Source organism: Humulus lupulus, chromosome 4 (genome assembly GCF_963169125.1).
Source record: "Humulus lupulus chromosome 4, drHumLupu1.1, whole genome shotgun sequence".
Classification (NCBI taxonomy): domain Eukaryota; kingdom Viridiplantae; phylum Streptophyta; class Magnoliopsida; order Rosales; family Cannabaceae; genus Humulus; species Humulus lupulus.
In genome coordinates this window covers 3365692-3379561 of record NC_084796.1, presented here as the reverse complement: position 1 = coordinate 3379561, position 13870 = coordinate 3365692, and positions in this window count along the sequence as shown.

Below are 13870 nucleotides of genomic sequence, written 5' to 3'. Positions count from 1 at the left end.
GAATCAGAGTAGGGGGAAGGGAGATCAAACAAATCCGGACTTGAGGGATCGCTTGAATAGGCGTAGAGATCCCTCGCGGAGACGCGAGCCTGGAATCACGATCAATGACAGTCAATTCCAGACAGTACTTCCTACTGACCCAGTCCAAGAAAGAATCGATCAGCTCGAAAAAGCCTTTAGGCTTTTGAAGAATGAACGAGGATTGGGTCGATATGAGGACTCTGATGAGGAGCTCGAGCCGTTTGCTCCCCATATTTCCAACACTCAATTTCCTCAAGGGTTCCGGATTCCTCATGTCCCAACGTTCGAAGGAAAGACCGACCCATGCAGTCACCTGAGTACGTTCAACACTATTATGAGAGCCAGTAACGTGGGTTACGAGCTCAGGTGCATGTTGTTTCCAACATCATTGGCAGGACCTACCAAAAGTTGGTTCGAAAAATATAAAAGACACTCGATAACCTCATGGGAGCAGTTGTCCAAAGACTTTAAGAAGCAGTTCAGAGCAATGGTAGGGGTCAGACCAGAAGCATCCACCTTAACTAACGTCCGGCAGCAACCGGGCGAAACATTGAAGAGTTACTTGACAAGATTTAATCTGGAAGTAGCCCGAGCTCGGGATGTGGATGACAGTGGACACCTCAAGGCTATCCGAGCTGGCGTATTACCGGGAAGTGCCCTTTGGGAAGACATGCAAGGGAAACCGGTGAGGTCAATAACCGAGTTTAACAGACGAGCACAGAGGTTTGCCAATGTAGAGGAAGCGAGGTCGACGCTCAAAGCGACCTCCCAGTCCGAAACTACAACGATAAACATCAACTCTGCCTCAACCTCGGCGGACCCAGCACCATCAAAACCTGCCTCGGAGAACCCCTCCAAGAGGAAAAAGAACGAAGGAAGTAACCCCGAAGCTGAGGGAGGAAAGAAAAAGAAAGGGGAGAGGTATTTCTCCGTGTATAAGGTATACACCGAGCTCAATGAGTCTCGAGAGAACATATACCTGGCTAATGAGAACCAGGTCCCCTTTAGGCGCCCTGACCCGATGAGAAATCAAAAATCCAAGAGGGATTCCAGTAAATATTGTCAGTTCCACAGAGACACCGGACATACAACCGATGAATGTCGACAACTGAAGGACGAGATCGAAGGGTTAATCTCGAGAGGTTACTTCCGGCATTATGTCAAAAACTAGAGTACTAGTCAGGCGGCTGCGAGCCAGAGAGTAGCCGCGCCTCCGACCACACAAACCAATAACTCCCAATCTCGGGAAGAGGACAGGCCCCCGCCGATTGATGGAGAGGACGTAATAACCATCTCGGGAAGGCCTCATCTCACAGGAGGGGGCAGAAATGCCCAAAAGAGATATGTTAATGAGCTTAAGACAGGGGACGGGTCTCCTTATGAACCCGAACCTAGGGCACCTAAAAGCCAGAGGATTGAAACACAACCCATAACCTTCACTGAGGAGGACGCCTCCCATGTTCAATTCCCACATCATGATCCGCTGGTTATTACTCTTCAGCTCGCCAACAAAAGAGTCCACCGAGTTCTCATAGATAATGGGAGCTCAGTCAACATCCTCTACAAAGCAACCCTCGAGAAAATGGGACTCTCCCTTCGCGACCTGAAGGCATGTGCAACTACTTTGTACGGCTTTTCAGGAGAAGGAACTGCCTGCATGGGATCCATTGAGCTCCCCGTGACCTTGGGAGACTATCCAGTCTCGGTGACCAAGATAATGGAGTTCGTGGTGGTAGACTTGCCATCTGCCTACAATGTGCTACTCGGGAGACCCGCCTTGGTCGGGCTGGGGGCAGTTTCATCAGTAAGGCATCTGGCCCTTAAGTTCCCGACCCCTAGCGGAGTCGAGACATTAAAAGGGGACCAACTAGCAGGGAGGGAGTGCTATAACATCTCTTTGAGGGGAAAGAAGCAAACAAGCGCTCAGGGACTCGTTATCATACAAAATAAAGATGGAACGGTCTTAGAAATCGACGAAGAGATCGATCCTAGGATTGAGGAGAAGATTGATCTCGAACCTTTAGAGGAGCTCGAAGAAGTTCAGCTCGAAGAAGCTGATCTCTCAAAGAAGGTGAAGGTCGGAAAACACCTCCAAGACGAGGCCAAATAGCAATTAATCTGGTTTTTGAAGAAAAACCAGGATGTCTTCGTATGGTCGCATTCCGACATGGTGGGGATAAGCCCGAATGTAGCAAGCCACGCACTAAACATAGACAAAAGCTTTCCCCCAAAGCAACAAAAGCAAAGGCAGCTGGATGAGAACAGAAAGAAAGCACTGAAGGAGGAGGTTGGCAGGTTAAAGGCAAACCATTTCATTAGGGATGCCTTTTACCCTGACTGGGTAGCCAATCCGGTGTTGGTCCCAAAGCCTAATGGGACGTGGAGAACCTGTATTGACTACTCAGATCTCAACAAAGCTTGCCCAAAAGACTGTTTTCCGTTACCAAGGATTGACCAGCTCGTAGATGCCACGGCGGGGCACGGCCTGATGTCGTTCATGGATGCGTATTCTGGATATAACCAGATTCCCATGCACGCCCCCGACCAAGAACATACGAGCTTCATCACGGATAAATGACTATATTGTTATAATGTCATGCCATTCGGGCTCAAGAATGTTGGAGCCACATATCAGCAGCTCGTAAACATGATGTTTTCAGAACAAATAGGGAACAACATGGAGGTTTATGTTGATGACATGCTTGTAAAGTCTCAACTCGACAAGAACCATGTTGATGACCTCGAAGAGTGCTTCGGCGTGCTCAGGAAGTATAACATGAAGCTAAATCCTCAGAAGTGCACTTTCGGGGTATCTTCAGGAAAATTTCTGGGCTTTATTGTGAACTCCCGTGGAATCGAGGCTAACCCCGACAAGATCAAGGCCCTGATTCACCTCGGAAGCATAAAGATGTCCAAAGCTTGACTAGCAGGATGGCAGCCCTAAGCAGATTCATCTCGAAATCAACGGATCGTGGCCTTCCATTCTTCAACTTATTGAGAGGAAGTAAGAAGTTTGAATGGACAGAGGAGTGTGAGCTGGCCTTTCAGGAGCTCAAAAATCACCTAGCTGAATCACCCATCCTGTCAAAACCTGAGACGGGAGAAGTATTGTACCTATACCTCTCAACCACCGAACACGCGATAAGCGCGATGCTCGTTCGAGAAAAAGAGAGGGTGCAAAAACCCGTCTACTACATCAGTAAAAGATTACTGGGGGCAGAATCAAGATATCCATTGATGGAGAAACTCTCCCTTAGTCTAATTCATTCATCTCGTAAGCTCCGCCCCTACTTTCAGGCACATCCCATTCATGTACTGACAGATCAACCACTTAGGCAGGTCCTGTCTAAACCAAAAGCTCCAGGTCGACTTCTTAAATGGGCAGTTGAGCTCGGACAGTTCGAGATCACCTACCATCCGAGGACAACCATTAAGGCACAGGCATTGGCGGACTTTTTAGTGGAATGTACTGGTATAGCCGACGATGAGGTAATAACCACGGCCCACGAGCTGTGGAAACTTTACGTCGATGGCTCGTCAAATGAAAATGGAGCGGGAGCAGGGGTTATTCTGATCACCCCCGCAAGGAGAAAATTTCACTCCGCTTTAAGATTTGGCTTTAAAGCATCGAATAATGAGGTCGAGTACGAGGCTCTACTCGCGGGACTTTGTATAGCTAAGGAGCTCAAAGCTAAAGCTATACATTGCTACAGTGACTCCCAGCTCGTGGTTAATCAAATCTTGGGTGAATATCAAGCTCGTGGCACAAGAATGGCAGCTTATTTGGAGAAGGCAAAATCCGCGCTAGAGTGTTTTGAATTCTATACAGTCGAACAGGTTCCCCGAGAGCAGAACTCGAATGTAGATGCCTTAGCTCGACTCGCCACGTCTACCGAAAACGAAGAGCTGAATGTTGTGCCCGTAGAACACCTATCAACACCTAGCATTAACGAGCCAAAAGAGGAAGATGTGTGTATGATCGAAACTGAGCCGACCTGGATGACCCCGATAATTGATTATCTCGAAAATGGAGTTCTTCCAAAAGATTGGAGTCAGGCTCGAAAGTTAATGTATCAACTTACCCGTTACACAATTTTGGATGGAAGGCTATACCGAAGGGGATATTCCATGCCGTTACTCAGGTGCATAACCCCTCCCGAAGCTAAGAAAATCATTGAAGAAATTCATGAAGGGTTCTGCGGAGATCACACTGGGGGGCACAGCCTGTCCAAGAAGATCATACGCCAGGGATATTTCTGGCCAACCATTAAAGCGGATTCCTTCAAGTATGTGAAGAAATGCGACAAATGCCAGAGATTTGCCACGATACCTCGAGCCCCACCATCCGAGCTGACCATGTTGACGTCCCCATGGCCTTTCGCGGTATGGGGCATCGACCTCATAGGCTCTCTCCCGACTGGAAAAGGCGAAGTGAAATATGCTGTAGTCGCCGTGGATTACTTCACAAAATGGACAGAGGCTGAACCATTGGCAACTATAACCTCAAAGAAGATCCTGGATTTCGTTGTAAAGAGCATCGTGTGCCGATACGGAGTGCCGAGGAAGATCGTATCCGACAACGGAACCCAGTTCGATTGCGACATATTCACCAATTTTTGTGAAAAGAACGGTATAATAAAGAGTTTTTCATCAGTGGCTCACCCTCAAGCGAATGGTCAGGTCGAAGTCGTTAACAAAACTCTCAAGAGTTCTCTAAAGAAAAAGTTGGAGGAAGCAAAGGGACGATGGCCCGAGGAATTGCCTCAAGTCCTTTGGGGGTATAGGACCACAGCTCGGACATCAACAGGACATACCCCGTTCTCTCTAGCATACGGCTGCGAGGCAATGTTGCCCATCGAGGTCGAAATCCCAACGATCCGAACTCAAATTTACAATCAGAATTCAAATCACACTCAGCTCGAAGAAAACCTAGACTTGATCGAAGAAAAAAGAGAGGAGGCTCAGCTGAGAAATGCTGCTTACCAGCAACGCACTATCAGATATTTCAACAAGAGGGTTCCGAGATCGAAAGTTCGGAATGGGAGATTTGGTGTTGAGACGCGTATTCTTAGCAACCCGAGATCCAGCAGCTGGAGTGCTCGGGCCGAACTGGGAAGGACCATACCAGATAGAGTCAGTCATCCGACCTGGCGTATACAAACTTGCGAGATTGGACGGGAGCCTAGTACCGCGAGCATGGAATGGCGAACACCTTAGACCTTACTATCAGTAGTGTAGGAAGTGTGTTGCCTGTAACCATGCTTTTCTATATGTATTAGCTTGTCTATTTTTGAATTCCATCAAATAAAAGATCTATTTTGTTCAATATGTAATCTCTTTTTGTTTTTTATTTTTGCAATCTCTCTTAATTTAATAACCTATGGTCACACTCATAGGATATTAAGGGGGCATCATTGGTATATATACCATCAGCTTAAAAAATAAAATATATATATATAAAGTATTTGGATGTAACCAAGTACGCGAGCTTAGATAGTTCGGACATAACCGAATTATCAAAAAGTATTTGGATGTAACCAAGTACGCGAGCTTAGATAGTTCGGACATAACCGAATTATCAAAAAGTATTTGGATGTAACCAAGTACGCGAGCTTAGATAGTTCAGACATAACCGAATTATCAAAAAGTATTTGGATATAACCAAGTACGCGAGCTTAGATAGTTCGGACATAACCGAATTATCAAAAAGTATTTGGATGTAACCAAGTACGCGAGCTTAGATAGTTCGGACATAACCGAATTATCAAAAAGTATTTGGATGTAACCAAGTACGTGAGCTTAGATAGTTCAGACATAACCGAATTATCAAAAAGTATTTGGATATAACCAAGTACGCGAGCTTAGATAGTTCGGACATAACCGAATTATCAAAAACATAAAGTATTTGGATGTAACTAAATACGCGAGCTTAGATAGTTCGGACATAACCGAACCATCAAAAACCTAAAACATTTGGAGTTAACCAGATGTGCAAACTTAACAGGTCTGGAACAAACCGGCCAAAAAATTAATCGATGATAAGTAGGAACCTAAACCTACTTCGAGATGAGTCGAGATCGAGGCTGGAATATCTTAAAGAAAAATAGTTTCGAACTCTTAACCTCGGAGCAAAAACTGAGGATGAGGAAAAATGACTAAACAAAAAAGATATAACCAAATCATATACGTTACATACCATATAAGTACTTTCGGGTTCATGGTTAAAGTAATATCCGACCTTGATAAATAACGAGGTCGGAAGCGGATAATTCGAACAAACTATGCATGAATGCATCGAGTTTCGAGCCTAAAATCCAAACTATGTTTGTATGAATAAATAAACATAACTGATTCATCAACATAAAATGTGCAAAATATTTCGAGCCAAGAAATGTAAAGCATGTAAAAGAATAGTTAAAGAAATTGTATCAGCCCCGTGGGCATAAATTAAAATAATTACAAAATAGGGGGACGCAGCCCCAATAAATGATCTCCCCGAGGTCAGATTCAAGGAAGAGGAGTCTCCTTGGCCTTCTCAGCATCAGTAGCACCGGACCCCCCAGGACGAATAGCATGACTATGCTCCTGAGCTCCCTCTGAAACGGCGTCCCGAGCAGCCTTTTCCTTCTCGAGCTGCTCAACCTTCTCTTTCTCGAGCTGTTCAGCCTCTTCCTTCTTGAGCTGTTCAGCCTCTTCCTTCTCGAGCCGAGCATTCCACCTTTCAAGAAGCGGCGCCTCGTGAGGACCTAAGAAGCTGGTGTCCAGATCTTCATTGTAGGCCCACATTTGGTACATAGCAGAGTCAACTGCTTGTTCTTTCTTCTCTTTGTACTCGGCAAGGAGATGAGTTTTTTTCATCCTCCATGATGTCGAAGGTGGCGGCCTTGTCCTCTTCAAGCTTCTTATTGGTCTCCCGAAGCTGGGTGATCTCTTTTTTATGCTCCTCGAGCTCGGCCTTCAACTTCCCAAGCTCGGTGGCCATACCCTCACGCTCCTTAACTCCCGCCTCGAGCTTTGCACTTGCTACCTTCAGATCATCGCTCGCCTTGAGGTGAAGATCTTTCGCCTCCTGAGCATGAATCTTGCTCGAATGGATCTCATGGTTTAACTGGTAATTGAGCTGAGCAGTGAAGGCAAGAGCCTGAAAAAGAAATAAACCACCATTAGCTCCAAGTCAGTATGATTACAAGTAGAAAAGGAAGGATTATAGAAAAATACTTACCGCGGCGGTGTGCTCGATACTCTTCTCATAAAGAACAGTGCAGTCTCGGGTATCATTATGCACTGCCACTGGGGAGCTTCGAGGCTGCCATAGCTCTGGCCGATCTGGGACATGACATCCGAGACCAACGTGGATCCATGGGACCCAGCAGCATTGTCCACCGCATATGCGTCCATATGGGTGGAGATTGATAGCTTCTGAACTCGGGAAGCAGAAGGCCTTTTGGAAAGCGGAGCAGAGGACGATTGACCCACCACAGGAGGTTGGGGCTCAACCATGATGGGGGCACCAACCAGCGTAGTCGGTGCCACCACAGAGGCGACGGCCTGCGAGGATGGCGCCGTCGTGGAAGTGCCGACCTGAGTAATCGACGCAACAACAGGGCTCGGAACCGGCGGAGCAATGGGAGGTGTTTTCTTGGACCTCTTAGAGCCTTTGCCCGGCTGGCCGGTCTTCAACGACCCCGCCCTAGGGCGTTTGCTCCTCTTGGCACCAGCAGTGTCGATGAGGGTGTCAAGGTCGGAGTCCATCTCGCCTGCACAAGTCACAACACGGTGAGTAAAGTGAAGCACACAAGTTGTTTCAGTATCACAGACATAGAGTGATGATAGAAGAAACCTAATTGGAACTCTCCCCCGAGCTCGAGCTTGGGGACCATGAAATTCCCCCGTCCTCAGAGGATGCGGGGGGAGTGCCTTCCTTATAAGTAGGTAATAATCTCGAGAGGTCCCTATAATCATTGGTCCCGTACTGCACACCTATCCCATTCCACACCTCGTCCGTGGTGTACATGGTGTCGTATTTCCTGAGCCCACTATCAAACCTATGGACACAGTCATCTACCCAACTCCATATGTAGAAGTGGTATCTATCCTGTGGGCACGAGACTAACCTATTGGGCCTGTGTTTTAGTAAAGTGGGGGACCACATTCTCGAAGTAGGGAGGACTTTACCTTCATCTGAATCCGAGCTCGAAGCTTCATCATTGGCCTCATTCCCAGATCGCGGACTCTTCAGGCGAACTGGGAGAGATGGCCTCGTTTCTCTCCTCGGAGGAAGGGCGCCTGTGGGCAGTGGCACCTCCTCCCAGTGTTCATATTTTTTATTGGACCAATCAGAGGTTGACTGGCCCTCTCCCAACAGCCCACAAGGTCGAAGCTTGCCCTCATGTAATAGATACGAGAAAGACCTCCTGCCATAAGGGAGTTGGAGCAAGGCCTCTCTGTGCCCCTTCATTGCTTCATCGGGGGTGGGACGCTGAAAATTAGCTGAAAGGCGAGACACATTTTAACTAAATATGGATTTAAGAACTAAAGTCTCGAGCATAGAAATAAAGGTAACGAGAATACTTACGAATCCGCCTGAACGAATAATGTCGAGACGGGGACAGACCATCTGTCCAGAAGAAGGCCCTTTTGAAATCAGGCGGGTGGTTGGGAAGATCCTCAAAAACCTTCGTCTCCTTGGGGTAGCTCGAGAGGTAGTAAAAGCCATCCCCTCCCCGAGCTCGGGAGGGGTTACTTTTTAAACAAAAGAGATATAAAATCTCTTGAGGTGAAGGTCCTTTCCACCCCAGCTCGTGGTACAAGGACCTCAGGGCAGACAGCACCCTGTACGAATTGGTGTTGAGTTGGAACGGAGCCAACCCAACGAAATCAGTAAAGTCTTTGAAAAAAGACTTCAAGGGCAGTAGTGCTCCTGCCCTCATGTGCTCCTGGTTCCATGCCGCATATTTCACTATGGCGTCGCGGCCGCCAGGGGCGAAGCAGCTCCACTCATGACCGGTCGGAGCTCGACACTTCAAGGTGTCCGACAAACCAAGGCCATGGAAAGCCAGGATTTCAGTTATTTGACTGGTTGTGGTAACCGAGCTCCAGTAGAGCTCGGCCTCGAACATCTCTCTCATCGGCTGTGAGGATGAAGGTTCCCCCATTAATGAAAACTGGAGCTCCCCTGGATGGTATGCGACAGTGACTTTTAGCGCAGGGTTGAGCGGAATTGGCCTAGGTCCTGAATTGGGCTCCGGATAGAGGGCCTCCCGAAGAACTCTCCTCTTCCACTCTATGACCTCGTCTATCTGGCGGCGGTAGTGAGCTCGAATGTCCTCTTGCTCACGTGCTAGCTCGTATTCTCTTATCCGACATTGATTCCGGGCGAACAGCGATTCTGGGCTCGGAGATTTTGGCTCGTAAGGGATTGCTAGCAATAACCCCCACCATTTTTCCAGATTCTGTGACATCTAGCGAGAAAGAAAAAATGATGAGGGCCATGCATGCAAGAGTTCCGAGCTCGAGCCTGTGAGCTCGGGGTTTTAGGAGCGAAACAAGCTAAATATTAAGACCCTTATTGAAGAGTCAGGGTGTGCGTTCCACGAAAAAGAAAAGGAGCGTGGATAAATTTTTGAAAATCCCGAAATTCAAGGGAAAGAAGAGTGGCGGTTAACCAGGAAAGGCATTCTTGGGTTTCGTGCGTATGTCAAGGACAAGGGTTTTTACCCGAAAACTTAGTGTACAAGAAACGTCGCCTAAAAATTTTTCAAAACCCAAAAAATAAGAACCTCATTCAAACATCAAAACTGGGTATGAACTAGAGATGTAAATCCAGGATGGAAGTCTAAAAAGTATAAGAGCTTATCAGATCAAAACCTCCTATCGTATTATGCTAAGGACGTAAACCAGTATATACACATACACAGCAAGAACAGCGTGAATAAAAACTGACAAAATGGAAAACAAAAATTGCTTACTTACACAATAAGGGCGACTGCAGAGAGATTGTTGATTGAAGAAGAGGTTGCAAATAGGAACTCACTGACTCGAACAGACCAGGATTTCTTTGTTTCTTTGGCCGAGAAAACATGCACAGAATGGAAACTTTTTAGGAGGAGGTCTCTGGTTTCTTTTTTCTTCTTTTCTTGCTCTTGGTAAACGAAGGTAAAAATTAAGATGAAGAATGAGGTCTTGTATATATAGGTGGGAAAAAGGAATTAATCTGGAACGTTGAACAAAATCCTTGCAAAATCCAACGGTCAGGGATCAATGACAAGATGGCGCCGAAAAGGTGTCAGACGGATGATCGTGGGCGTGTTTCCAAGGTACTCAAGTACCAAAAATGAGCAATACCCAGCTGACGCGTATCCATTTTCAAAAGTGTGACGGTACAGTTCTCAAAGAAAGTAGTTCAAAAGTTTCCTTCTCTTAGGATTCGAACAAATACTTTTGAGGGGGCAAAATGTTACACCCAGATTTCGAGCTATGTTAATTATGACCTCGAAAGTTGGAATCGCAAATAAGCGGACTCATAAGGATGGAAACATGCTCCAGGATTGTATGTCAAGCTTACAGGATGTAGACGACCTCGAGTATGGTGACCTCGAAGTATTCATGATCTCGAAAGATAGCTCCGGGGACGCTCTCATCTTCAGGGGTGACCTCGGATCAGGGGTCCCGAGCTCGACGCACATACGATCTCGAAAGCCATGTGGCCTCGGGAGATGTTTCTAGCTCGATAGATGACGGGAAACCTGGGAGGCTAAAGCCTTAGAGATACGCGATAACCACCTTGAATATCTACAATTGTTATAAATATGAGATGTAATCCTCATTTATTATTGTAAATCCCCTAGAATAGTGGGATATTATTTGGTCAGTTATACGTCCCCTGATCTTCAAGAGACGTTTCCTTTTATATCTGATTATAGGCATTTATAGCCATTTATTTTATTTACACAAAAAGAGTAACTACCCAAAATATGTGGGATAGTATTCTGCAGCCTTCTCTATAAATAGAGAGGCCATGCACCATTGTAAATGACCGAAATTCTGATCCTTGAGAGAAAACTCTGGAGAATTCATTCTTGAAGAATTCCTAGAGATAATCTTGAGTTTAATAACAAAGACTCGTGGACTAGGCAGATTTAACTGCTGAACCACGTAAAAATCGTGTGTTTACATTGTTTAATTTCAATTGGCCATTTTCAGTTATTGTTTACATGCTCTTCTTTCACTGTTTGATGAAAAACGGCGTCAACAGAGTTCATATCAGAAATAATTTGAGATATGAAGATGTTAGAGCTGCCCATTATCAAAATATCATCAACATAAACAAGAAAACTGGTCCAATGGGTGGATGTAGCACAAACAAAAAGGGAAGAGTCACCTTAGTAGATACGAAATCGTAGTTGAACAGTGCAATAGAGAGCTTTTCAATCCAAGCATGTGGTGCTTGTTTGAGACTGTAACACCCCAAGTTGCTAATAAGGTTTAGGACCTTGATTAGCGTGCCTGGAGGGCGATAAGTAGATTAATATATGAATTTGAATAAATATGTGATTAGAATGCATGTTTAGGTGATATAAATATGCATGTGGACCCCGTTTGTAAGTTAGGGGTAAATTGGTAATTTTAGCCCATTGAGGGCATAAATGCGATAATTGTATTGTGTGATTTGTACCACGTGAGTGTGGTGATACTATTGTGATGTACGTGCCGAGACGGTCCTAGGGAGCTAATTAGTTTAAAAGTCACAACGGGATTAAATACCCGGCTCGGGAGGAGCCTAGGGGTATTTTGGGGATTTTGTAAATTGAGTTTTTGTGAGTTAATGGTAATTGGTAATTGAGTAACTTGAGTAACCATTAGTAACTGTTGAGAGTAACAAGTTGTGATGGGAAAATGGTAGAATTGTAATAGATATGAAATGACAAAAGTGCCCTTGAGGTTTAGTTAGGAATAGATATTTAAGGAAGGGTAGAATAGTCATTTGGCAAGATAGAAATCCTTCAGTAGAAGGAAAAAGGGATTTACGTATTATACTTGGTGATAGTTGGTTTATGCTGAAATTTGAGACATAGAGATAGAACAAAAGAGAAGCGGAAGAAGGAAGCTGAATTTGAGCCCTAGGAGGAGAATCAAGAGGATTGAAGTAACCAAGATCAAGCTTAGGCCAAGATGGTTCAGAGGTAAGAATTTGTGCTCTGTTTTTGTTGAATTTAAGTCTGAATTTTCAGAGATTGAGTGTGGGAATTTAAAGGGGATATGGCTGGTTTTACTTGGAAATTCAATTAGGATAATCAAGAGGAAAGAGGTTGGAGGCTGGAATTGAGAAGAGTTCAAGCCATATTCTTGATTGAGGTAAGAGTTCTAACATGTTTACATTTTCGTATCTAATGTGGTTTAAGATTTTGGAAGCAAGGTTCATATTTTTCAAGCTATGGTTTAAGTCTTAGAAGCCATGGTTTAGGTTTCTGAAATTTGAAACTCAAGAGTGGATTTTGGGTGTGATTGTGTAATTGAGCTTGCTTATGATGTTTATAGGTTATTAAAGGTTCATTTGGGGTTTTGAATTGAATTTGAGGTTTAGGTACTTGTTTGGGATGATTTGGAGTAATTTTGGCTCGGGAAAAATGTAGGAGAAAACCCAGAAATATGGGTTCGCGTAGGAGCGCCGCGGCCCTTGATGGGAGTGCCATGGCCCTAGGCTATTTTTGGCAGCCAAATATTGCATTTTTAGCGCTTTTGCCCTGGGGCTCGAGGGATGGTTCCAATACATTGTTTTGGGGAATTAAAGGTCCTGAGAGTACGGGATTGGTCCCGGGAGGTGGTTTTGGGATTGGTTAGTATTAAAAGTGTTTTATATGTGTTGTGACTAGGATTTTGGAGAGGCTCGCGACAGAGGACCGTGCTTGTGACCTTGGTGCATCGGAAAGCTCAGGGTACAGGTAAGAAAACTGTAGCACCCGTAGAGCAGGGCTTGAGCCCATAGTATTGTTGCAAGGCGCGGCCCTAGATTGTACCATTGCTAGGATGAAGTTTTAAATGAATGATTATATGTTTGATTGTTATTTGAGAATGCTAAATGTGGTAATAGCAGAATGAACGGCAAAGAAGCCGAGAACGACGAAGGGCCGAGAACGGCAGTGGGGCCGGGAATATCACTTAGCACATGGGGTGCTTGTGGTTAGGGTGAGACCCCAATAGATACATGGGATATCCTTACGGTATGGACCGAGAACCCATGCTTTGGTAACGCTTTTGGGACAGCATGACCGTTTATGTGTTTAATCTTGTGGATTGCCTGATTAACTGTGAGCTATCTGTTATAGCAATTGTGTGATATGCATATGTTATGTCCTGTATGAGTCTTCTTGCTGGGCTTCGGCTCACGGGTGCTCTGTGTTGCCGGTAAAGGCAAAGAGAAAGTCAACCAGCCATGAGTACGGAGAGCGTGGGGACGGCGCGTACATGTTTGGCCTGCCCGACTGCTTTGGTTAGGGGTATTTATTTTGAGGAATGGCTGTATAAACCCTAGTTTTGGTGGTTAACTACTTATAGACTTGTTTTGAGATGTAAATATTTTATAAACCATGTTTTGGGATCCCAAATGTAAGACACTTGAAATTTTCAATGAGTTAAGGGATTTTCAAAGATTACAGCCTAGATTTCTATTTAGTTACACTTTTATTATTAAAACCTCGTCTAGCGGGCTGATTGCACATTTTAAACTCACTTAGTAACGGCTCTAAGGTGGTAGGGTGTTACAGATACCATATAGTGCTTTGTGTAATCGACAAACTCTATGTGGATGTAGTTTATCTTAAAACCTCGGTGGTTGTCTCATATAGACTTC